The 15,810-nt window shown below is 39.0% G+C and overlaps 1 pseudogene; it reads right to left on the bottom strand.

The window, feature by feature from the left end:
• Positions 1–491: 491 nt before the first annotated feature.
• On the bottom strand, positions 492–1,929 carry LOC6051682 (annotated as a pseudogene).
• Positions 1,930–15,810: the final 13,881 nt, after the last annotated feature.

Raw genomic sequence — 15,810 nt, forward strand, 5'->3', positions numbered from 1 at the left:
ACAGTTTAAGTTATGTTTTTTCATTTAACTCTATGATAACAGGAAATGTTATTGGTTTGATATTCCATTGAAAATGTGAAATAAGATGATAATAACAGTTTAAGTTATGTTTCTCCATTATATTGTATAATAACAGAAACTGTTATTGGTTTGATATTCCATTGGGAATGAGGAATAAGACGATAATAACAGTTTAAGTTATGTTTTTCATGCCCGAGGTCGCATCCCGGGCGGAAAGTGAGTTTGAACTAACTGTGAACTAACAACTTTTGACACCGATTCCACTGATTCTTAATTTTTTTTTGCCCAGGCCCCACCTACCATACATGAATGATTTTGGATTTGAATTTTTAATTTCCGACACTAAGCCTCGCATGTTCCTTGGCTTGAAAAATATCATTTAGTATTGAGTTTGAAATTTCGAATAAAATTTTACTAAAAAACGAAAATAAAAGTGTTATTATGTATTAGAATGAGTTTAAGTTTTATCATTAAACATTTCGATTTTTAGCAATAATTATTGTCTTATCCCTTGATGTTTCGGAAACTACAAAAAAAGGAAACAGTTGAAAAAACGCAGAAATCTCCACGCCACCGTAACTGCAAACCTCGTGCGCCAGATCGTCACTGATCGGCGTGCTGATGATCTACTCGCTGACCATTTTGGCCGTCAGTCCCTTGATGTGTAACGCGTCCACCTCGACTTTGCACTCGTCCGGCAGGTAGCTCTGGAACTTGTCCACGACACGCAACGTCACGTAGTGGACTAAGCGAGTTGGGCGATTCGAGGCCGGTCGAGATCTCGGCTCATTGTCAATTTTGGTCCCGAGGGCGTTGGCAATGTTGGCTGCTTCGCGGCAAAACAGTCGGGCGTTCTTCTCGGTGAGGAGGTCGTTGGGTATGTTGAGTTCTTTCAAGAAATGGTGAGCGCGGACGATCTCGGAGTCGTGCGCGGCTTGCGAACGGTACACGTTTTGCAGACCTTGTCCAGTAGGCCACCTGGGAGGGGCAGAAGGCCGGCGTCTCGTTTTGACAAAGTCGCGGAGAGCGCGAGCGAGGATCCGGATGACGTTGTTCTCCTTGTTTACGTTGCTCCAACAGTTGTCCGCGAGATTTTATCTGATTGCGGAATGTGGTTTGCTCCCGCCGAAGCTCGAGTGGTTTTCCTTGTCGGCACTCTTCTTGGACTAATTCAAGTCTCGCAGTTCGGACTTATCTTAGTAATTGGCCGAATAGCGACCTTTGTGCGCGATGACCCACTCCTCCAGAAACTTGTACATCACCACAACACTGGGTACCTTCGGCGTGATAGCCGTTTCGGCTATGTGCTTGCGAAGTACCTCGAACGGATGATCCAGTCGAACGACTCCGTAGAAACCCACCGAGCTGCAAACCAGCAGTGGATGTTCATGGCCTAGGAGCAGATTGGACATCCACACGAGGGTCCGCTCGCTGACGGCCGTGCCCACGATCACGTCAAAGCTCTTGGAGAACTCCGGCTGGCCGTCGATCAGCTGGTCCACAGCTTCGTCCACGTACTCTCCGTTCCCGTCCGGGTTAAGCTCTTGCAGCCGCTGCATACAACTGCGCTCCCGGAACTGCCCGATCGATTCCGTGTCCAGGAAGAAGTTACATCAAGTTACGAGACCACTATATGCCGAGCAGCACCACACCCTTAAGGATCTCCGTACCAGATCTGGGCGTTTCCCAGCAGCGTTTGGCCGTGTTCGCAACACAAGCTGGATGAGGAAAAAATCGTAATAAATCCGACGATCTTGAAGAATGTTTGTAAGCGCTTACCGAATCTGCTGTTCGTACTTTCGACTCTTGTCCGACACTTCTGGAGTCTTGGGTTCCAACGGAGACATGGTCGCAACAGAAATAACACTGAAGAATCGTAAACTGTAAGCTGGATCGCAAAAACCAAAAGTTTTTTTTTTCCAACAGCTGTTCCTGATTTGTTTTGGCGATTTTTTCTTGTCGACAGAATAGGGTTGCCAGTTTAACCTTCTGCTGTGAGACTGTTGGTTTGCAAATAAAAGTGAAGAAGTTGAGTTCTGCGCCATCACTTTTGCGGGTTTGGCCACGGTAGGGATTACAGACTCAAATAAATTACAAATCCAGAATCCTGCAAGAATGGACCTAACATTTCTGCTAGAATGCTGTTAAAATATCCAGTTCTGTTGGAACTCTGCTAGAATCCTGCAAGAATGCCGTGACTGGGTGATAATGCAATCGACTTGCATGCAACATTGCATCTAAACATCGACTTAATCGATACAATTCACCGGTCGACATAACGGCTAAACCCCCTCCAGCCCCTCCAGAAGATCTGTCAAAACCATCAAAACAGCTGTGTTTTGGCTGTCGCGATCTCGCGCTATGCCAGCGTCATTCAAAAATTGCGTATCACTTAAAATTCAATTAGTAAATGAAAAATAAATCGTAGATAAAACTCGCTTAAATACTACATGGAATTTAAAAACACAAAAAGGTGGGAAGAATGTAAATGGACCAATGTGGGTTTGTAAACAACTAGTAAACATTAAGAGACATTTCTGGAGCAACTTTTGAAAGGGCGGTACGACATTATTCTTACGGCCTTTGATTACACGCGTTTAAATGAGACGAAAGGCCGTAAGAGCAATGTCGTACCGCCCCTTTCAAATGTTGCTACAGATTTAATGATTATTTTATTAGCATGTGTAATGAGTCAAAATATAGGCCGAACCGAGATCAAAACATTTTGTCAAATCCACCAATGTAAACATTGAATTTATTTCTAGCAAAACACTACTTTTATAATTTTGAAAGCAACTTTTTGCTCATACGTTGTTTGTGGACGCCCCACCGTGAAACGTCAAAGCGGCTATGCGATGCGTGATTTCGTTTTGTGTAGCGCGCTGCTAACGCGACTAGTTTATATTTATTTTGAGGGCCGGTAAATCCTTGATTTCCGTGTCATTTCCGTCCCGTGGCACAGTGAACAGCTGTTTGGCGGCCAGTAATTGTGTGTTTTTGTTTTGCGGCTTGTGATGCAGCAGGAGGAAAAAATATTCTCCAATATCCCTGGTGCTTATCGAAAAGGTAAGTTACTTTTCAAGAATACTTATGATTTGTTCTCCGAGTGACTAGAATGTTTGTTTACCTTACGAAACATCCCGTCTGAAGCATGAACCAAAAACATTTAATCAACAAGAAACCCACTCTAATTTGTAAACAAAGCGTGTATCCTGCTCAGCGAATGTTTTCATTATGAGAGATTATGAGTTTATCGATCGGCGAGTTTGTTAACGAGGACATAATTCAGCGATTTTCTTATTGATTACATTTTCTTGGTTCATGTTTCAAACGGGATGTATCAAAAGGTAAACAAACCTTCTAAAGGTCGTCAGGGGATGTTTGCATTATGAGTTAGCAGGATATACTATTTGTTTACAAACTCGCTTTGGTACTTTCACATTGTTTTGCTTAACGGGAAACTTTTTTATAGGTTTCGCGATATCCACGCAAAGCTTTCCCGAGGATATCTTCGACTATGGACCTGTTCAATACGTCCATCAGGACGACGAAGACGGCCGTGAACATAATATTATCGTCGTTGAATCGCAAGAATGATTTGAGCAAAAGGAGGCGCTGCCAATTAGATAAGTATTTTTTGCGTTTTTTCAATTTAATTTGCAATGTTTATAACAAATAGCTCAAGTGAGAAAGAAAAAACACGCTTGCACCTCTCTTTCCTTTACATACTTTCTCCTCCTCCTCCTGCTCCTCCGTTTCTCTCTCTGCCTCTTATGAGAAATAAACTATTTTTGGAAAACTACGATTAAGCACCTTATCACTTCTAAAAAATCTCACTATCGGAAAAGTTTTTCTCTATATATCAACAAAAAAATAAAGTTGTTACAAGTTTCTTTCAAGAGTTTGGCAAAATATTGTGTGTAGATAGTGAGAATTCTAGCAGAACATAGTAATAGAGCCGAAGCCGAAGTGTAAACAAAGAGTCTAACCTGCTCTTTCCTAATGTAAACGTCAACTGACGTGAGCAGGATTGACTCTTTGTTTACACGTCGGTTTCGGTACTATTATAATGTTTTGCTTGAATTGTCTAATTAGTTGGAATTGAAAAGAAAATAAACCATAATAGACACATTCCCCCCACATTTTACTGCGACAGTGCGACATCTTCAAATTGCGTTTTGAGAATTGATACTTTGTGATTTTTTTCTATCTTTTTTCACAGGACTGAATATTGTTATCAAATCTGGGATGACATGTTGGAGATGAACCTTATAACGGTAACGTTTTGGATTTTCTGAGTTTTTTTTAAAAGTCCTATAAACAAACCTATGAAATACAATAGCTTGAAGGACCTTTAAAAACTCTAGATTTGTAACATCGCACATCGCATATTTAACAGTTTTCTTTTTTTTAGATGGATCAGCTACAAATAGGAATTTTAATGCAGTACCTAACCTGTTGGATGGATATCCGCGTGTTTTGGCTTTTCTCACAAGTGTCCACTTATGCGTCTGTCGAAGGAATATGAATATGATTAGCCAGGTATGTCAGAAAAAAATATTATTTTTAAGTGAACTTATCACTCTTTTCTATTGGTAAAATCATCTTAACTTGTCTATATTATAAATGGGAAATTTAAAATTCAAGATGTAAAAAAAGTCTCAAAATATGTTAAAACGAAACTTTTACAATTAAATTTAAAAATAGATTTGCTTTAATTTTGATTAAAAAAAATTATCATTAATTCAATTTTAAAATAAAATTTAGAAATTTTTGAGCAAACTTCTTTCCTATTTCTTAGAATTCCTTTTTCCATCTATTCATTATACAGCTTCAACTTAAATTTGTTTACTGTGCTCTGATAATAAGCAAAAATGGTACATAATAATTAAAATCATTTATAAATCTTCTTTTGATATAACATTTGCCCGAAATATTATCGAGAGCTGTAAAAAAGGTGGGGCAGGGTTTTTAATGGGTCGATGAGCATTAAAAAAGAATAAAATTATTTTTGGGATCAAAAGCTAGCTTTCCATTTGATAAAATAATAACACTTTTTGTTATGCAATCAATCCATACCAATAACAGTTTTTGTTATTTGGGTGCTCCCCATCCATTGCTCAGAATAACTAACCTTGTTATTCTATTGTTCTGGATTCTATGTTATTAATATGTTATTGCAATAACAGAGCAATAACAATTTGAGTTATTTTTCGAACAAATCTTTGTTATGGAAATTTGTTATTTTAACAACTAATCCGATCATCCCAATAACGGTTTTTGATCTTCTCACAATATCAAAAACTGACCTTCCCAAGTTATTTCCGTCTGCTCGGGCAAACAATGCCCAGCGACCTCGGAATTGGACCGCAAGGAGCTCTGTCATTCTGAAACGGGTCGTTGGAAGCAGCGCGAGGGCTATCACCACCTAATACCCGGGACTGAGATAAGCTGTATCAGCATTCGGCATGTACACAGTCTGATACAAATTATACTTTCCCATAATTTCGCTACCGGCTAGCGGGTATTGGATTGGACCACACACACACACATGTTTTGGAAAATAAATTATAAATAGAGTGGTTCGCAAAGCGGCCTCAATTTTGAACTGTCAAAGTGGAACCAATTTACTGTTCGCAAAAAGTAGCAAGTATTGTAATCGATCATTAAATAATTCAATTTTTGGCAAAAATGTAAAATCAAAAACATTTCAGAATTCAAAAAAGATTTTACAGCTGTAGTGAGGATCAATCGGAAATCATGTTACGCATTCTGTCTTTTCAACACCCCCTCTCCTTACACTTAACGTTAAAAATAAAACCCGAATGTCTGTGAAGTCCTTTTCGAATATTTTTTTCTGAATTTTACAATAGGGTAATTGTCTACTATTTCTCTATTTGTTCGTAAAATCTCGATAACTCGTGATGTTTATAAGCGAACCCCTTATGCTTACATACAATTTTTGTAATTGTCTGCTCTACAATTTTGTAAAAAATTATTACACTCTAAAAAATATCCCTGCAAAGTTACAAAAAAACAAGAAATTAAAAAAAAATCTAAATGAAAAAAAAATTGGGTCAATAAAGATTCGAAAAGTACATTAAATTTCTCTTAAAATGACATGCTCAAAAAAAAGTTACGGTCAAGTAACGGAAAATGGGAGAATTTTTAAAACTTTTTTAGTGTTTTTTTTCGATAAAAAATAAGTTTTTTCGGAATTCTGAGTACGTCATTAAATCGGGCGTCTAATTTTACCGAAAATTATTGAAGAAACACCTCTTTTTTCGCATGTTCATTAATTGAAGGGGTCTTACCACCCCTCCGTCACGAGATATCAAAAAACGGATCTCGGATTCATGATCAGGAACAAATGTTACCCCTTAGGACAAAGTTTCACGCAAATCGAAGAGGGGTCGGGGCAACTGCTGTGTGAGTTGGCGGAGGATTACCCATTAACGTTTTCAGAAAAGTCCTTATCATAACCTAAACCGTCGCCTAAACCCTTGCTAAGCCCTCTGCTAAAAATTTTGAAAACAAAAATTGTGTTCTTAATGAAAAAATACCTCTCAGGATTATTGCAGACTCGAAAAGTACCTACAATTTCCGATAAAATAACACATCCCAATTTTTTTCTACAGTCGAGTTACAAAAAATGGAAGAATTTTTGAAACTATTTTTGTATTTATTTTCGGAATTCAAAGAATGTCATCAAAGTTGCTTTGACACCAAATTTTCAAATCATTACCATTTCAGTATTTCAGGCTGTAAATTATTGAAACATACGTCTCTTTTCGAACGTTAAAAAATGGTAGGGGTCGTACCGCCCCTCCGTAACGAGACATCGAAAAATGGATCAGGGACAAAAATTCTCCCATTTAACCGAGTATGGTTCAGTTCTTCGTTCTGGACGTCCTGAAAGTCTTCCTCTCTCTTAACGAAGATACTGTTCTGCTACCCGCTCGAACTCAGTGTTCGCCGCTCAGGGGTTCGTCCCCTGCTTCCAGGAAGGGGGTTGATGATTAATTGTGAACGTGTGTGTGTGTGTGCCGATTCCACCCTCCTACAAAAATGGCAGGCCACAAATGCGTTGGCGGTTCGAAGACCGATATTGTTCAAAATGTTGCTGTGTCTATGCTGCACGGTGAGTTTAGGGTGGGTGGCCAGTAGAGGGCACATTTGTGCCGGGCCCGCTAATGACTTTGTCTACGTGATGGACATGGAAATATTAATTTCATGCACATATTTAATGGCCGTTTAAATTTGTTTGCCATAGCAGCAGCAGCAGCTTTCTGTTTGGTGTAATTACCATGGCCACTAAATTTCGGCTTCGGCGCGGTCTTTGTTGGGCGGGTGAGGGCGGAGGGAAGGTTGTCGTCTTCACTATTGTGATATGTCAGTGCAAAGAAGACCCCGACTAACCGCGGCTCACGCGAAGGTTGTCGTTTGCAACACGGCAAATCGAACTGCACGTTTATTTTTTCGAACTTTCAATGCCTCACCCCTCGATGACACGATATATGGTACGGTTTGGTCTTGAAAACAATGAAACTTGAATCCTTCGTCAAGGCGATGGGGGAGTTCACTGTTCATAGTTTAGGTCGTCTGCCACCGCCCCAAAATACACCCTCAATGGCAGGGTTGTTATTGATGTTTGTGTCCAGGAAATTGATAGCAGTTGGTTTCCATAATGATGGGTAAATAAAGTGCGGCGTTATTTCAATATCGAACTCGGGCGATAGTTTTGCTGTTTGTGAACTGTTCAGAACATAATTCTATGTATTCCTTTAAGAACCTACACAAAATGCAATCTGAGGCGTTTGTAACGGTATGTCCACGCATCCTTCCTCCCCTGTAGATTCTGTGTTATGCGATCCGTTCAAAGTAGCAGCGCTGTGCTTCTCCGAACCAATTTCCATGCAATCATCAAAACAACAAAGTACGTACGTGTGTGCATTTGTTGTATCAATGTTACTGTTTTTAATAATTGATACAATGTTTTAATCTCGTACTAAATCGTTCCCATAGTTTTTCACAAAAATCAAACAGCTCAAGCTGTTCATCTGTAAAATCCCGACCACTTTCGATACCCGGTTCGCATCATCAAACACAAACTGCCCCTGTCCTTCCACAGCCTGTCGAACTCGACGGCCAGAAATTCCCTCCAGAATTAATTAATTTCCAACCCCCAAACGAGGAAAAAAGCAACGCACACAAAACGAATCATGCGTGAGGTTCGTTGTAAATTTGTGTGTACGTGTAAGTGCGTGTAAAAATCCCTCTCTTTTGTGTGTGCGTAAAACACAGACACAAACTCACGCTCACAGTTTCCGAGCGATAAAAAACTGTAAATTAATGGACGGCTTTTGTATTCAGGCTGCATATATCCCTTCTGCCCGTTTCTGGCTCTGGTCCTGTTCGACAACAGTTGCCACCACACACCAAAACGGGAAAAGGGGTGCTTTTGCTGCGTCCTTTTGGGACGGAAAAAAAGGACCAAAGTCACTGAATAGAAGAGAGAGGGTGAGAAACCCGTTAGCGGCCGTTGTTTAGTGTTTCAATTACTGTTTCTGTGTTTGTGGCTGTATGTGTGTGAGGAATAAACCCGTTTTTTTTTGTTCTGAGGATTTTTATCAAAATCCATATCATGTCCTAATGAATGAGCACCAACTGTCATGTCAAACGGATTGCTGTTCTGTGGCCAAAACTCCGAAATTAAAGGATTTTGAGGAGCTTGTAGAAAGGAGGCGAAATATAACATTTTAATGCGTCTCCAGACGTAGGAGTTCTGCCTCGGTAGCGTTGCTGGTCGGCAGTTGGACTCACAATCCAAAGGTCGTCAGTTCGAATCCCGGGTCGGATGGGAGCTTAAGTGTAAAAAGAGGTTTGAATTTCCTCACCGTATCAAGCCTTCGGACACCTAGTTTCGAGTAGAAAATTCATTTTTCTTCTAAAAAGTCCTTCCAGTTCCTGGGAAAAGTCACTACAATCCGAGATATGCCCGCCATGGCAGGCTTACACACACGAAGCAAGCGCGAATCCTATTTGTGTCCCGCACTCTCGCGTGATTGCGAGGACGAGTCGACGGAATTAAAAACGCGTCGTCCTGGGTGTGGATGTAGTTGTGCGACACTTGAAGCGCTTTGTACGCAGCAATGGGATTATCCTTTCGACAGCAGCAGCCCCTTCACAAATGAAGCCGGCCAAACGGGTACTCCACGGACAGACTCCCTGCGGGGAAGATTTTCCGTTATCGGGTGGAGGAAAGGGTTGAACGCTGCAATTAAATTCGTAAATCATCGATGCATTATTTAAAGTAATGAATAATTATGCAGGATTTTTTTATACTGATGAGAAGGATTAATTTCAATTGAGGCCCAGTCGTAAAGAATAAAGTAAAGAATGGAATACTACAACTATTTAATTGTGTATGACATAAAAAAATCTCTAAGTAAAAATTAAATGTTCCATTCCTCTTGTATTTGGTAAAGAAGGCAGAAGAAGGACGAAATTTTTTCACAAAACAAAATTGAAAATGTAAGACCATATTCATAAAAGTTGGGAAATTTGACTTTTCACTGTCATAGCTTGGTTGAACGAAAACACAGGCAGCCCAAGCCAAGTAAATATTTCCATAATCATATTCTTTCAATGAAATATTGAGCTTTTTTTTCGACGTGATGCCTAATGAAGCCATTTTGCATCATCAGCTTGCCCATATAATTTCTCATACAAATTTGGCAGCTGTAGATTTTTTTTTATATCAAGATTAACATTTCAAAAGGGCGTAATATTGAATGTTTAGCCCTTTTTAAATGTTAGTCTTGATTGAAGAAATGAAAATATGGTTTTTCGCAAAGCTCGGGAAATTTTACGAATGTTTCATAAACAAATGTTACATAAATGTTTCATAACATTGAAAATGGAGCCATTAGTTGCTGAGACATTAGAAAATAGTGGATTGTTTGGGTGAGACATGCAAGCTACGGTCAAATCAACAAGGTTCAAAAAAGCAAAATATAGAAAATTTTCTCAGCCTATCAAAAATATTTTTTTCAAAGGTGGGCAAACTTAAGCACTTATTTAAAAAAAAAATGAATAGCTCCGATTATTTTCAAAAAAGTCACCGTAATCCGGGGTGACTTAAATAGGATTTCAATTTGTTTTTGAAATATTTTGCAACAGATTTGGTTTTTCTAAAGATTATTATTTTTAAAACATGTACTGGGGTAGGCCATACAAAATCCATGCACTATTTTGGATAAAAAGTTTGTTCAATGTTTAGAAAAATAGTTACGTTAAAAGTTCTAATTTTAAATTTCGGGGTCATAGTTTTTCTAGTTAAAATCATATTTAGGATGTTTTTAGTTAGTTTAGTTTTTTAAGAAATAAAATCAATGTTTATAATTAGTTAACTAAGTTTATAAGCTTTTTTAACACAATACATATAAATTATAGATAAAATTGTTAAGAAGTCGGAATTTTGCCTGAAATTTGTTAAAATAGAATCAAAAGTTTTCACATTTGACATGAAATTTGTTCAACTGAAATTGCCTAAAAATTTGGAGATTTTTTCGAATTGTGTTTCAAAACACATATTATTTATTATTTACAAACTTATTTAAACTTCTCCTAGTGGAAAATTATCCATAGAATTCAAAAATGCATTCCGTTTTCCAATTCAAAATCATGACGCTTTGGAGAAGTTTAAAATAATGACATTCATCAACATCTTCTTAAATGCATTTAACTAACTTTTTGAACTTTTCAAAATTTTATTAAAGGTTCTTATTGAGGTACTTGAAACACTTCTCTACCACGGTCAGTATGATTCTAAACCATTCCGTATGTATTTTAATTGTACACTTCATTTTACGGAAAAATCGCAAACCTATCAAAGTCACCCCATTTTACGGTACCTAAAAATGGCTATAATTTGAAAACGGTGCACATCAGTACTAACGTACTTGTTCGGGTGCTTTAGAGTACAGATTGTCGAGGGAGACAGATTGGCCGATGCAAAATAAATCGGCACTGGCAACGTATGTTTTGCGCTTGCAACACTGCCAGTTTTGCTGGGCGTAAAGGGCGGTTGGTGTCCAGCACGTTTGGTGTCCAGAAACATTGGCCAATCTGTTTGCCTTGACAATCTGTACTTTAGAGCAACTCTCCCATCTGGCGATTTGGCAACCCTGCGCATTTGACAGTTCGCGCGCAAGAGGGTCATTGTTGTTCATGATTCGAACGGAACGGACGCAAATAAACAAGTAGTTTAGTTTAGTTGGTAAACACGGTCGTCTTTCTTTCCTCCGGGATCTCTCGCGTTCCGTCGGCCCAGTCCAAGATCCAAACAGTACTTTTTCAATGCAAATTCGATTTTAGTTGTTTAGAATAGTAATCTATACATCGCGATAAAGATTAAGATTTTCTTATTTCTAAACAAGATATGAAAATATGTGCTTGCTGACCAGAACATCTATTACCCAATACATTACAAAATTATATAAATGTGGAAGCTCATTTGAAGCTTTTAAACTAACCTCAATGAACTAGGTAATTCCTCCGAATTTCCGCGAATATCACAAAGTCAGACAAGGATCTAATGATTCCTGTAACATTGCCACATGAGTTCAAGTGATGCTGCTGATACCGGTGAGTACGTCGAGCTTTCTTCTTCTAGTGCCCATTGGAGAGTAACAAAATATAAAAGTTTTTTTTCGTTACCATCGTCCCCATGATTGTTTGTAAAGGTTACCGGGAAGGTATGGGGGGACAAAAGGGACACAATTTTAAAGGAGCCAAAACGGAAAGTTTTGATGGCGTTAAGGGCTTTTATGATTTCTGGTGGAGTGGCTTTTTTGGAGGGGCCTTTGAAATGAATAGGAAAGAGTGGATTTTTTGTGCGAGATGCTGAGAACAGTGCCCCTGCATTATGAATGAAGTGAGAGTATAAAAAGCCATTTTGGTAATGTTCGAGCTGGGATTAGCTATCGGAACGGTGGGAACATATTTAAAGGGTTTAATCTTTGTTTGTGAAGAAATTTGAATTTTAAGGTTTACAAAGAATAGGAGGGTATTGAAGAAATTTAAAAAGAACTTCCATTAGACGCTTGAACTATTTGACATTGTAAATCAAAACAGATGACCCCCAATATGGTAATTAGTGCCGAATGACACCGGGAAACAGTGCCGCAACAGTTGATTAATAGTCTGTCAACCTACCGAGTGATGGACGGACAAATCCCGACCGAAATCAGGACTTTGCCCAAGGATTAATCGGTTTTAACCCTCATCAACCAGGGTTGGGGCAAAGCAACCTTCTACACACCCCCTCCAGCTTGATCCATTAATGGAATGGAACTATTTGGCTCCCAACCAAACCCTCCCGCTCCAAATCTGACCGTTACCATTCATTAACTCTGACTTGACACTGCTGTTACTTCTGCTCGGCTAATCGTAAACAGGCGATTATTCTGTACTCTCGGATCGTCCGCGGATTTCGTCCCTTGTTTCGGTCGATGGCCTTGCCAGGCTGGGGATTTTGAGGGGGGATGACAACCATTAAACGGCATGAATAGGCGTTACGAAAATGGACGGCGTCCTTAAGATCGAGTCAGTGATGGGGAAGTCACTTCAAAAGAGGCAAATAATTTGCGAAATTTTGTCGCCATCTATTATTTGAACCAAGAATCAGCCGCAACTTGCACGCAAGATTGCGTTCAAGTCAGATGATGCTTGAAACGAGTTCACAGCACTGCCTTAAACCCAACTTCCCAAAGGCTAGTCATTATACAGAGTAAGAACAAAAAAAAACGATGATCCTGGAAACGCTCTCGCGAATCCTGTTCCCGTAATTAAGCTTATCGAAGCTGGGATTCTTGGGGGTGGGGACACCCTTATCGGAGTGCCATCGAGCGGAAGGATAATTGTTTCCTACGGGCATGATTGAATTTCTGGTCAGGCGCGCGAGCTTCCTTGGAGTGATGATTTTCTACCATGGCGACAGCTGCTTCTTCTTTGATGGAAGTAAGAATGGGGCAGATTATATTACATCACCTTGAGGGGGGTTGGAGTTTCTAGAAGAGGCGTGTAATTGGAATAAGTGCAATCTAGTTTAAGACTCCGGGGGTTTGTAGACACTTTGGGCGCGACATCAAAGCAGTGATCAGATTTTCACGTAATTAACCGGAAGTCGGTTGGAGGCGCTTATGGCAATGCTTGAAATTCTTGAACATTCTTTAGAAAAAATTTAATTTGCATTCAATCAAAGATAAATTTCCATTTTTATTCGCTCTCAACTCAAAACGATTCCGTCCACTTCCATGCCAATTCCGTGCCACATCAAACTGAACCGATCGTTTCAATTCCACTACGAAAACAAGTTTTTCGCTCAACTCGTCTTCATTAGTCTTCATCGCAGTCCTTCTGCAATCGCGGGGAAAACTTTTCACTCCTGCCAGACAGACAGACTGTCGTGGAAAAACTTTTCCTTCCGCGTCCAATTTTCCAGCCACTAAAATGGCAATTTCCGCACTCGTCAGCACAGTTCCCCAGTCTGCGACTGAAAGCATATCAATTAAAAAGGAAAGAATCGTAAAATTTAACTATCGTTCATTTAATTAAGAAAGAGACAATTTCGATTGAGGACTGCTGCAGCTTCCGGAATGCCGGACTATTCTTCTGCTGGCCTGGACAGATAACCTCCATTTTGAAAAATGAACGCGGAAAAACTCTTAGAGCTGAAATGGAAGCAAAACAAAAATTAACATTCACTGGACGGCATCAGGGTTGGGAAGATTTTACGACTTGTCAATCGGAGTGGTCCATTTTGCTTTCGTGGAATGGATTCTGTGTTGTTTGTTTGGATTAAAAGAAAGCGCGCGCGCGTGTTGACGAGGGACGACCAGGACGAGATAGGAGCAGCAGCCGTCATGGAAATGGGAAATTCACCCCCTTGTTGGTTTTTGCTTGGCCGTGCCAGGCACAGATTGGAAAGTTGAATGACATTGTGGAAGTAATCTGTGATGAAAAAAAAGGAAAAATGCGAACCAGGAAAGGAAACGCTGGCGTGATTTTAATCTGTGATGAATGCTTTGGTGAGATAATGCCTGATTCATTCAAGCTTAGGATTGACAATTTTGAATAATGTGGAAAATTTACTCCCAATTTTATTGTTATTTTTGATCAAACATAAAATATTTCAACTTCTTGGGCTGTCCCCACAAAAAAATGGATCGAAATATAATCGTGTTCTACCTTTCAAATTTGACTTTTAAAATGGTAGTGTGTCAAAAAAAAGTTCCGGTACCGAGACTCGAACCCAAGACCTTCGGCATATTGAACCGTGCCTTTGCCGTATGGGCCACCATGGTTCGGTGACTTAGTGGCGGTCATTTGTCCATATAAGCCACTCAATAGGATGAACTGTTCAAATGAACGAATGAACACGCGAGAGGACTATACTCTCGCAAAATAGCACTTTCCTCACGTTTCTTTTCGTGAGGACTATCCCCTCGTTCTTTAACTTTGAGTGTAAAATATTTCCTTCAGGCAGCATTTCTTGAACACATATTTCATACTTCATGATGTAAGAAATAACATTAAATTTTGTATGCTATACAGTCCAAACTCGATTATCCGAAGTTTCGATTATCCAAAGGTTTGTATTGGACTTCGGACAATTGAATCACGATAAAAAATATGATTTTTAATTATCTTATTTTTAACATCAAAATCGAGTTCCTCATTGTAGTCAAATTTGAATATTTTATTGCCTTTTAAAAATTAAAAATTCATTTTTTGTATACTTCATCACCGCCATTTTGGCCACCATATTGGATATAAATATTCCAAATTATTTTAGAGTAGTTTATCGGTCATACTCAAGTGATTTAAAACTCATTTGTTAGCTTAAACTACTTTTACACTGTTTCAAAAATTTGTATTAGAAAAGTGATCCTATATATGTTAATTTTCATTTGTAGCTACCAAATTCTCTAGTAAATTCCGATTCTTTTATTTGGAATTCTATGTAAAACAGAGCAAAGACACTTCCTTTATTAAGTTTTTTTTCATAAAACTGATTTCTAATAAAGCACACATATATTTTGGCATGATGATAACATCCAAACAATTGTTCTCGTTAAGCATACACAGCAAAAAATCCGATGGTAAAATCGCATGCAAAAGCATGCACATCACCTTCGTCAAAATAAACACTTAATATTACACACTGCATGTACAATTTTTGCAACACACAAAAAAAAGTTGCAACCGACGGGATTCAAACCCAGCACCAACAATAAGGACTGGCGCCTTAGCCCACTCGGCCATCAGACCGATGAAAATCTTAAAGGATAAACGCATATATGAGCTTGACATTTCGGTCAAGTAGGTTTCCCATACTGATGGGCTACATATTTCAGAGTGTTAAATCACATAAATTTGCATAAAATAATGCAATATTTATTTTACACCCAGGCGTTTTACACGCAGCTGGATTACTACTTTTTTAGCTGTGTATCTTTACTCGAAACCACAGCTCCAAGGGTCTCGAACAAAAAACTTTTGAAAAATCTAGAAATCAACCAGGTAGCAACCACGAGCAACCAGAACACAAAGGGTGAATGGACGTAAAATGTTTCACGCGAAGGAACAGACCATCGAAAAAAAAACTCTTCAATTCAAAACTATGCGTAAATTGAGAGTGGTCTATTAGCGAAATTTGCTATGGTTAGGCAACACAAATGAACACAGAACACACGCAAAAAAAAACATAAAGCTTCGCCACAG

Source organism: Culex quinquefasciatus, chromosome 2, assembly GCF_015732765.1.
Source record: "Culex quinquefasciatus strain JHB chromosome 2, VPISU_Cqui_1.0_pri_paternal, whole genome shotgun sequence".
NCBI classification, from domain to species: domain Eukaryota; kingdom Metazoa; phylum Arthropoda; class Insecta; order Diptera; family Culicidae; genus Culex; species Culex quinquefasciatus.